This window comes from Passer domesticus, chromosome 5 (genome assembly GCF_036417665.1).
Source record: "Passer domesticus isolate bPasDom1 chromosome 5, bPasDom1.hap1, whole genome shotgun sequence".
Lineage (NCBI taxonomy): Eukaryota > Metazoa > Chordata > Aves > Passeriformes > Passeridae > Passer > Passer domesticus.
Genome location: NC_087478.1, coordinates 23,522,117 through 23,532,255, shown reverse-complemented (window position 1 = coordinate 23,532,255; position 10,139 = coordinate 23,522,117). Strand labels below are relative to the sequence as shown.

General features: G+C 38.8%; 1 long non-coding RNA gene across 3 annotated transcripts; it reads left to right on the top strand.

The window, feature by feature from the left end:
• The first annotated feature begins 352 nt into the window (after nt 1-352).
• On the top strand, nt 353-8,758 carry LOC135301848 (uncharacterized). Of its 3 annotated transcripts, XR_010363580.1 has the most exons (5): nt 353-435; nt 538-757; nt 1,968-2,004; nt 3,616-3,883; nt 6,552-8,758. It is a non-coding gene; the product is annotated as an uncharacterized LOC135301848 (long non-coding RNA). The 3 variants fall into 3 exon arrangements; XR_010363579.1 differs by lacking the exon at nt 353-435 and having other exon boundaries at nt 448-757; XR_010363581.1 differs by lacking the exons at nt 353-435; nt 3,616-3,883 and having other exon boundaries at nt 448-757.
• The last annotated feature ends 1,381 nt before the right edge of the window (nt 8,759-10,139 follow it).

Genomic DNA, 10,139 nt, shown 5'->3' with positions numbered 1-10,139 from the left:
ATGGATTCCGCTTTATTTGTCATAAATAGCTTATTTCTGCTCATGTAAAAAGGTTCCTTGGACCAACTGGAATAATAATGTGGCATGCAGCTACAGTCCTAGCAGCCAGCCAACCAGAGCATGATTCTTTATCATAGTTTTGCATTGTTCTGCTAACTGCATGATGCCAAAAAATAATAATAATAAAGAGAAATCCTTTGTTCCCTTTCACTAACCTAGAAGGTCACAAAACAGACAGTTCCTTCTTGATTACACTAAATAAATAAAAGTCTGATTCATAGAGGGGAAACAATCATCTGCCAACTGCCAAACCCTATAAAGGGTAAATCTGTTTTTACTTTGTGAGCCAGATTGATGAGTCACCGAGGCTATGACTACTACCAGCAGGAATTAAGATGTACCCAAAAATATAACCTCCCTTTGTGCTACACAAGGGTACCTCAAGAGCCCCAGAGCAGGCACCACCCCAGCATTCACTCTCCAGAACCAGAGGCCCTCCCTATCACAGCTACTGACATACTTTTGCTTTATTCACAGGCATAAACTCACCAAGGGAGATGAATAATTAAGTTCTTCATTTGGCAAATCAGCCACCATGGAAATAAACACCCACCTCTCCTCCCTCCTCCCTGCCCTGGGCGAGCTGCCTTCAGAGCATGCCATGGCCAGAGGTTCCTCCCGGTGACGCGCACTCGGATGCGGACAGGAGGGGTCTCAACAGGGAAACCCAGGCAGCCTCGTCCAGGGAAAGACAGAGGTAAAGACTGGGGGGATTTTTTGGATCTTCTTGAAAAGCATACTCTCCAAGAGGCTGAAGAAAACGGGATGAAATTAACTGGTCACTTAGTATTTTGAACATTACGCAACAAAAATGTTAAAATAATGACAACAAGAATAAAAAGGATTTGTTTATTCATTTCATTTCTTTAAATGGGTGAATTTGCAAGTCCATTGTAGTCACTGACAAAATTCCTGTTGATGGTAACTGTGCCAGAATTTCACCACCTGCACTTATCCCCTAAATGCATGTTTTAGTAACTTATGAAAACTAATGCTGTAAGACTTTTAAGTACAGATCTTTCCACCAAGACACATCACAACTCAACAGAAACAGTCTTCAAAAACATAAGGTAAATCTTTGTCACTTTTTAATTCAGCTATGTTTTACTTCAAAAATTAACTCCTGCATCCTCAGTCATGCATGCTCAGGGTACACAGATAATCCTTAGAAATTACACAAAAGAAGAGTCCCCTAAAGTAAACTAAAATGAAATGAGGAAAAAACAACTCTTGCCTATGAATGAAAGTAGTTGTCAATTCTCAGGTAAACATCTATATTGTCAGCCTGGCATTTGGGACCCCTTGCAGCAAGACTTATCATGGAAAATCATAGAAATCATTTTGGTGAAGATGTACCAGTGAGAAAAATAGAAAGAATGACACTGTATCAAACACTGAATCATTAACAGGGAAGAATGCAAATACCTGCACACTTTTTTTAGGCCTTACATGAATCTAAACAGCAGAATAATGTCAACCTGTACCAGAGTGGAAGAGCTGCAATTAATGTTCAAAGCTGGCTAGAGGAGGTACTTCTATGTTCTCTATTGCACCATAATTCAATGCTGTAACTTTGGAGAGCAAGGTTACAAGTGCTGAACTGGAAAAGAGTACCCTATTTTTATTGAATGTTATTTCGTTTTATTTAAAATTCCATATATTATTACTTTTTCTAATCCAACAAAGTGTTTACTTTTTATTTAAATCTTTTAACTTAATTTTATTTTTATTGCCACTTAAAGCATGAGCCTGTTAAAGACAGTGGGATTTTATGACTAAATTTTGAAATTCAGCCCTTAAAAAATTATATGCATAGCTCCATACATTTGGTAAATTTTTATTGGGACACTTTTCTTGGGAACCCAGAAACTTTATATTAAAACTACTTTTTTTCTTTTTTTTTTTAGTGCTTTGATCTTGAGACTGAAGAGAATGAAGAAAAAGGTATATAATTCCATGTTTATTCTACAATTTCAATCTTTCACCATTATTTCAATCTTCCACTAACAGTGACAATTGGATATGTAATTAAATATAAAGAAATATGCAAAAAAGCACAGAAACATATTTAGCCTATGCAGTCACAAAAAGGTAGAAGTTCAGATTCCAAATCCACCTGTCTTGTCAGCATCCGTTTAGATATAAATATCCACCTTTTTTTTTTCCTGGTGGTTCCATCAGAACAAATTAGCATAAATCCCTTGGGAGAGCAGGGTTATAAGCTGCAGTCATATTCCTGTCTATGAAACCTCTGAATAATACATGTAATTTGTGACTCATATGCCAAGAATCCCAATTCAATGTATCTATCAGCAGTACTAAGAGTTCTACTTTTTTTATTAAATGAATGAAATGTTATTTTGTGTGTATATATATATCTGTAAAAATGGGGGAGGAAAGTCAGTGAAATGGAAATGGGGCAGAGTCTGAAAATCCTTCCCTAACCTTGTGCAAGTGGCTAATTTTTCTGCATCTCAGTTTGCCAGACACAATAAGCTCCTAAACATTCTCTGCCTTGGAGAAGTGTTGTGATGACAAATCATGTTTATATGAGAAGTTTATACATACAATGATGAAGGCAGCCATGAAAATAAGCAGGCAGATAACAGTGATTCACTGACTGAAATAAAATGGTGCTTGTTAAATTAATTTCAAATTTCATCTTCTTGTCTGTGTATAGAGACCTATGGTACAGGAAATAAACCATGGGTTTACTGCTGAGGAGTTGACCTGAAAAGAAACCTTTTTCTAGTTTCCATTATTCTGTTCATCTTTCTTGATCTCAGTCACTTGACTTCATTTTTCCATGTTTCACTGGAAATTTCAAATTTGTTTCCGTCCCATCCTCTCCTCCCAAACTAAATATCTGGACAGATGTGTGGGCTGGGTGATAGAGCAGGGTGGAGCACGACAAGGCTGTGAGTCTTTAAAGGAGCAGGGCTGTGCCCAAAACTCAAGAGTGATTGCAGGGGCAAGATCACAGATGCATAGAGATGCACAGAGGAATCTGACTTGAACTTAGAAAAGGCCTGGGAATGGGGAGAGATAAAGCCCAAAATACCAGTAATAGAAAAAGTTATGTCCTGTCTTACAGCTTTGTATGAATGGTGACCTACTTCTACATCACAGTTGAGACAGCCACAACACACGGAGTATCACCATACAATTTCAAAAAGCTCAGAGCATTCACCCATACAGAGTAACACCTTATTTCATCAGAAGACTTCAGGCATCTGCCCACAAAGAATAACACCATATCACTTCAGAAGCTTGCAACCATTTACTCCTTTTGTTATTTAGCCCAACCTTCTATACCCCTCATGTTCATGCATTGCCCTGTGTGCCCTCTGCTCCCTGTGGTTGGTCAGTGCCCCTGGGCACTCCATGGCTCATTGCTGTCAGTGCTGCTCCCCTGTTTCTCACAGCTGTGCCCATTGGGGATGAGGCTGCAGCCCCACTCCCAATTACCACAGACTGTGTGCCTACACTTCTATGTTATTACAGTGAGGATTAAATTGTAGGTTTTAGAACTTTTTTGGCTACTATTTGTTTCAGATGTCAGAAGCCCCTGAAGAGCTGCACTGTAAATCCAGATAATGCACAAAGCTGCAGGGCTTCAAGCTCTATGCTGAAATTGTCACCTGGATAACACCGAGTGTCTGTGGCTCAGAAGCCCCAGGCTTCCACCAAAAAGAAGCAAACAGAAGAAGAAAGCAGTACATGCAACCAATGTCTAAATGAGAAAAGCAGGAGAGCAGTGTGGATCAAGGGAAGCTGAGGAGTGATCTCTGCATACAATAACCAAAGAGAGGCAGCCTAAAGGGTAATATAAGTAGAATAATGATTACTGCAGCATATATAAAGGAAAAAGAAAAAATAAACAAATGGGGACACTCACAAACAAAAAGACAAAAAAGTCCCCCACTGAAATTGTGCCAAACAAAATTTAGCTAGATCAGTCTTCCGTCTGCAGAACTGTAAATTCCACCTCTGCATGTGTGACACAGCAAGACCCCAGAAATCTTAATCAAGCCCAATAATCAGAGAGGAGAGCTTGGAGTAACATTCACTAGTGGTAACAGTATAAAATGTACAGCTAACACTGAACTAATTGACTGCCTTGAAGTTCCTTTCTCTTTTTTCTTGCTTTTGTTTCTCCGTTGCCTTTGAACAGTTTGTTGAGACAAGAGGATTCTTTTGGGATGCTTAGAAAATTAAATAGGGACAAAAAGGGGGAAACACAGGGTGGCATATCATATTCCTGACTTAAGTAAATGAAATGGAAACAGGCACATTAGCTTTCTGAATTGTTCTGTACCACGAAGTTGTGAAATTGCAATGGAAATTAAAAGAAAGGTAAAAAAATGAAGAGTTTTCACACCTTCATTGAAGGGTCTAGCAGAAGAGAAAAGCCATATGTCCTTAATATGTTCTTTAAAACATTAAATGCAAAACTCTCGACAAAAGAAGATTCCTACATATGTAGTGAACACAGAGATCAGCATGACGCCAAACTCAATCAAACTATTTCTATAAGCAACCAATATATGTGATTCATCCTTTTGTAATGTAACAGTAGTGGGATGAAAGTTAAAGAACATTTAGAGGAAAAATTGAGCTGTAGCTGTAGGCAAAGAGAGTGGTGTGGAAAAGAATATGGACTATTCAGATCACTGTGTACATGTGAGAAAACATGAGAACTGGAAACATATTGCAAGGGCTCATTTGAATGGACACTACCAGAAACATAATATGAAAAAGGACTGATTAATAAGGTTCAGATTAGGCCCTGGCACAAGTAGAGGGCAGTGGCAAGGAAAGAAAAAATAAATTTTAAAGCAAACAGAAGGAGCAGCAACAGCAGTGTTGAAGTACTAACAATTTGCCTCAAGAGAAGAAAAGAAAATGTAATTAATTAAAGCCAACTTTGAATAATATGATGACAAAGCCAATTATTAATAAAACAAAATAAGCTTACATATTACTGGTTTTATTGCTATTTTTAATTGGGCTGACTCCAACCAAGTATATTTTCAAACTTGATATTGGATTTTTGCAGATTTGATCCATGGTATAATTTTTGAGTCTAGATTATAGTGGCAGGGGAAGAAGAGCAGAAAGAAGAGCAGATCCTGAGCATATTTCTGCTTTTCACTTTGACAAGCACTTTTAAGAACAAAACCAAGCTCTGAACAAGGGCAAGCTACTGCTGGGGGAAGAAATTAGGTGACAGGTTTCTGCAGGGAAAACACAGACATTGATTACTGGAGCCATATGTGTTCAAAAACCCTGTCTGTACAGCAGAAACAGCCAGGATGAGAGAGGTGAGCAAGCAAGTAGAGTGTGACATAGGGGGAAAGGCCAGAAGAGGCTTATTTTAGAGAAGCTGCACACTTTAGAAAGAGAAAACTGTCCCCACCTTGTTCCTCACTGATTTCAGGATTACAGGATTTTTCATGCAGTCTTTGCAACCAAACCAGACTTCCATTAGTAGGTACCTAACTTTCCAAAGGCAATAACTAGAGAGGTCTCTAAATACGTCAGGTCTGGACCAATGTAATTTATTGGCCCAAATCTTGCATGTAATGCTGCAAAGCTTTGTGTAAACTCATAAGAAGACCGTTTATATGGAATTTATTCTCTGCAAGGAACACCTTTCAGCTATGTGTGATTTACAGTTTTAAGAGTATCATGCCATTTTTGAAGACTTATGCACAGTTTATAAATTCACTTGTGAGTGCTCAGCCTCTGCCCACTATAAACCATGGACCTATACCAAAATCAGGGTTATAATCTGGAGTTCCTGATTAATGGGAATCATGTTTCAATATTTTTTTCATTTGTGTAAGCCACGGGTATGTGTGTGTAACTGCTCCAAAATAACAGAGGATGAGATCTTGGAAAAATTATTAATTTACCAGCTCTTCAGTTTAAGGAATAAAGATTTCTGTCTTTAGTTGAAAAAGACACAGGCTTATTTGCTGACGTTAACCAAGGTAGATTCATGCAGCCCTGTCTGAAATCTAGTGTTCTTTTCAGAGAACAACAAATCACTGGAGATGGATTATACATGAAAAGCCAGAGCCTTCACCCCATTATGAAAAGTGTTCTGAGGAATGAGCCTTGTCACAAGCACTTCACAGAAATCTCGCCCTGCTGAAAAATGACACTGCCAGCCTTTTGCTACTCTTTGAAGAACTTTGTTCTTTATGTGTTTTATTTCAATAACCTCTAAATGTGAATAAAGCCATAGACAGTCAGTCTGAGGTATACATTCACCCACATATTGTATGGAGAAGAGCAAAATTAGATGCTGATCAAAAAAGGCAAGAGGGAGAGTAAAAGTAAATATTCTGCAAAGAAAGGACACTGCAGTGTGGGAATCCCAGCAATAGTTTTTATTCTTTGCCTTCATCTTCAAGTTATTATTTGATTTTTGTTGGAGGAAATCTTTCCTCCAGTCTCACCATGTGCTTTCTGTTCTGTTTCAGAACGACAGATTCAAGCCCTGGCGAAGAAGCAGGAGGATAGTGCAAGAGCTTATTCTACAATGAAAATTTTTATTCTAGGATGAGAAATAAGACAGACTCAACTGCTTTGGTATTTGTTGTAAAATTCTGGCCTAAGTATTTTTCCTATTAATCCATCTGGCAGCCTTCAGCAACAGTTCCTACACCTTGACTCAGCCAGCAAGGGTGAGTCAGCGACCCACAGGGCAGGAACACGAGCGAGGAGCTGAGCATGTACCAAGTGCACTTGTAGCCAGAACTGAACTGAAACCAGGCAGAAAAGAAAAGCTGTTCACCTAACATGGTCTTCTTGTTCAGCACATTTAAACATCCCTGTTGGAAAAGCTCTATCTGTGAGTCAACAAAATGCCTTAAGCACAGATCACTGGAGGAGCCCTATTTAAGTAACAACTGAAAAATACAACGCAGGTATTAGAAAATAACATATGTAACAGTGATGATGGAAACTCTGAGGTTAGGGACCACAAGATGAGTGGAGAAGAATGGTTTTGTTCTCGTAACTGATATATGGGTTATAAGCCTGCAGCCAGCAAAGCCAGCCTTGGGATCAGTGAGGGCCCAAGCTGCTGATGGTGGGACTAAATCCTGAGCTGTCTCCTGTGGTCTTTGGCTAGTGATGGGAGAGTCATAAAGAAAACTTCTTTCAGCTCTATCTCAGCTGTCAGGCAGTGAGCTCAGCTGGCAACCTGCATTCCCCGCACTTGTCTCTGACCATGGTTATTTGGTAAATTGTGTATTAGTCAGACCATGTCCTTCACGAGAACCAGCTGTTGCACCAGTTTGGGATATAGCATTTATCCACAAAGTACCACTACATTCAGAAATCTTAATAATCACCCCAGAAGGAGTTTCACTAGAATTATAAACATTCCATGAGAAGATGAAAATTAATCTCAAGAGCCAGGTGTTGATGTATATTTCTTATGGAGAGATGCATTGTTTCTTGTCAGGTGCCATAGTACTAGCTTGTCCTCTAGATTGCAACATATATATTCAAATTATAGTGTAATTCATGGCAGAGAAATAAAAACAAAAGGGACAAGGAGTAACAGAGGCAGCTTAATTAATAAAGCCCTAATTACAGATATGAGAAAGTTTTTAACGGAAGAAACATTCCAGCAGTCCCTGAGGCTCCTTTCTTCCTCAGGATATGGCTGACAGTGCTCTGGGCAACACTTAAGGTGCCCTTCCACTCATCATGACCAGGACGAAGGACCTGAGCACCTACTGCCTGAGCCTTCCCTGAACACAGGGCAGTGCCTTCCTGGCTGGGGATTTGTGTGAGCAAAGCACTTGTGTTCTACTCCCACCCAAACCCCACCTCAAGGACACTGGATTGAGATGGAGAGGATAAAAGAGACAGCCCATGTCCTAAGCGCATCTATAAATCTGGGTCACACCAGAGGAGAGAGAACATTTCTACTTTATCACCAAAAAGACTTGGTATTTTGAGAGACAAAAATTTTTTACAGCTCTGAAAGGGCAAACCCTGCAACATTTTCATTTTCCTATTTTTCATTAAATCTCCTCCACTTTCTGACCACATTCCAAATGATCAGAAACAAGAAGATATTAGTAAACAATATCTTTAATGAAAATGCAATTTCCTCTCATGTCAAAATGAAAGATAATCTGTGTAACTTTGGTGATTTGGAGGCCTTTCTATCAGAAAACGTCTTTTCCTCACATTAGCTAATTCAAGAGAACCTTCTGAATAGTCCTCCAGAGACAGCAGTTCCCTTTTATTGCATTCATCTGTCTTTTATGGCTTGCTCTCATGAAAGATTAATAGCTGCAAAGGTCAAGGGCCAGTGTGAACATTTAGTCTGACCTGCATAGCATAGGCTATCAAATTTTACCCAGTAATTCTTGCACCGAATCCCATTAATTGGAGATAAAGCATCATATATCTTTTAGTAATAAATATTTTCTTGATTTAAAGGCTGCAAATTATGAAAAGCCTGCTCCATAAATTTGTTCCATGGTTTATTTACCCTGACCTGCAAATTTTCTCTAGAGCTTATTAAGATTTTTTCAATGAAATATTTTACACTGGAGAAATTTGGGTATTAGGAAAGGAGTGTAGTCCTTGAGCTTTATCTCACCATTTTAATTCCACAAAATAAATAAAACAATAAACAGAAAGTGTCGTATTCCTCAACACATTAGACCCTTTGTTCTGGTTTGCTTTCTGGATGTACCTTTTTCCTCAGTATCAGGACAACTGGGGAACCAGGCTGCTCATGTCACCTGTGTAGTGCTAGGCAGTGGCAATGCTTCTTGTGATGCCTCAGCCAGACCAGATGTTCTTGGACACACTGAGCTGTAACCCCATCCTCAACACGTGCATGTTCCCAAACACCAGCAAAACCCTGCATTTTCTATCAGTCCTGTGATCCTACTTAAAAGTGCCATAAATCCCATTTGTGCCTCCTGTGTTTGGAGTGTGGCTCTGGCCTCAGGAAACTCATCCGTTGCTTTCAAATAAGCCACACAAAGTCAATCAATCTGGCAGAAGGTTACAGGCTCGTAGGGGCAATCCGTTCACTTTCTGGAGAAGGGTTTGGTCTCAGCCTGCTGACAGATGGACGGCAAGCCTGAGAGCCTCTGGCGATGTACAGCCTGAGCTACACAGACTAGTTTGACCTGTGTAACATACAGACACTGGAGTGATGATAGTACTGTCACAGGTTTGGATTACTTTACATCCTTTCCCCACAGATTCCCTTTCCCGTGGAGCAAAATTCAGTAACAGGAATTTATCAGAGCGGCTCTGACAAGGTTTTCTAACTAATTTCTTTCCTCTCTGTAATATAAACCATAAGCTTCCAGATATAAGAGCTGAAAATCTCAAAGAAAACTTTTTCCAACAGATAGTTTAGATTCTATAAGCTGAAGTTTCAAATAAAAAATATGTATTTTGCATCAAATAATCTTCAATAAAATTAGCATAATGTCCTCTTTTAAAATAGTATAATTCATTTGTGTATCTTTAAGATTTTTTATTTTGTAAATACATTTTTATATGTAGTCAATAATACAAAATACTTTTTCAAAGAAATATACCAAGCAGCTTTGCACTAAAACATTCTTTTATTGAAAATTTTTAAAGTTTCTAGTTTACGCAGTGATGCCAAAGTTCCAAATATTACAATTACAATTTCTTACCTCACTATGACTATATTTACGTATTGGTAGTAGAAATTTGGACAACATAAATCTCACTAATTATATCACTGTGGTAGAAGATAATGGAAGCCATTTCCTCAGATTCTTGCTCAGAGACTTGTTGGACAGACATAGGAACTCAAGCACACTCTCCACCTCTCCCCATTACACAAGGATCTTAGGGAAGAGGTTCTCCTAATCTTGTCACCTCTGCTCATTGGTTAGCAGAGGGAGAATGAGTCCAGGTCCAAGTGCCCATGGTAACACAGAATGCAACACCAGAATGAGACACAGAACCTGTGAGTTCAGGAACACAGGCACAAAATTTACAAATTTAGAAATAGAAAATTCACATTTAAAAATACCAACTCATATCATTTT